Genomic DNA, 1,135 nt, shown 5'->3' on the forward strand with positions numbered 1-1,135 from the left:
AACCCCTAACAGGTAGGGTAAGAGAGAGAGAGAGTCAACCCCTAACAGGTAGGGTAAGAGAGAGAGAGAGTCAACCCCTAACAGGTAGGGTAAGAGAGAGAGAGTTAACCCCTAACAGGTAGGGTAAGAGAGAGAGAGAGAGTCAACCCCTAGTAGTTACATTTATGCTATGTCCACACTACGTCTTCCAATTTGTGTGCTGAAAAGCCAAGCGCAGCAACAACAAAATGATATATTCTTCTTCACTGCGTTAGTAAGTCAGCGCTTCCCTGCTGCCCTCTTCCTCTCTGCTCAATACCATTACAGACACAAGCACACATTGGATCAATGCACTCTTGCTCTCTGCTCAATACCATTACAGACACAAGCACACATTGGATCAATGCCCTCTTGTGCTTTATAACGTGGAAGCACCTTTAGGCACTAAACATTGCCCTCTTATAGCTTAAGTGCCAAGTGGGTAAGGGGTTAATCTCGTTCACAGCGCCTCAGAAAGGGACTTGAATGGAACCTATGGCAAGAGAGGGGAAAAAACTCCCACTGGAATTTCATTGGCTGATCTCGCTCAGTCCATCACCATCTAGCATGACCCTTAGGACCTCCCCTCTACATTGTGGAAAACACAAAGCACGAGCAGTGCAAGTGATTTAGGCTAAACAAGGAAAGTGAGTTCGGAAAATCGGAAAGTATGTGAAGGTAATTGTGTGAAACTAGTTTTAACATATAAACTTTATATGCCCAAACTCAGAATCATTTGGGCTTCCCAAAAATATGGTCGCTATGATAAAACATTTTATTGTTGTTGCCGATTTTCAAGTCCCATCTAATACAGCTGTAGCAGGCTTGCTCTCTCCCCTACCCTCGATTTTAACCCATGCCCAGCGCCGGACTACCGCATTTGAGGCCCTGTGGCACATTTGACCATATTAAAACATCCAAGAGGCTCCCAAGCCAGCAATTTAAGTAGGTGTCTTACCCTCTTGAGCCACAGCATGTTTTCTGATTTGAGTGATGTCAGGAGCTGCCACAGTGCCAAACAGTGCTTCAGATAGTATCTGCCCAGGGCCTGAGGACAATAGAAGAAGACCTGAGGTTAGTCATGCTTCAGATAGTATCTGCCCAGGGCCTGAGGACA

General features: G+C 45.6%; 1 pseudogene; it reads right to left on the reverse strand.

Annotated features, from left to right (window-relative positions):
• The window catches only part of LOC112069536 (E3 ubiquitin-protein ligase rnf213-alpha-like), a 96,510-nt pseudogene that overhangs the window by 2,741 nt on the left and 92,634 nt on the right, over positions 1-1,135 (reverse strand).

This window comes from Salvelinus sp. IW2-2015, unplaced genomic scaffold (assembly GCF_002910315.2).
Source record: "Salvelinus sp. IW2-2015 unplaced genomic scaffold, ASM291031v2 Un_scaffold1045, whole genome shotgun sequence".
Lineage (NCBI taxonomy): Eukaryota > Metazoa > Chordata > Actinopteri > Salmoniformes > Salmonidae > Salvelinus > Salvelinus sp. IW2-2015.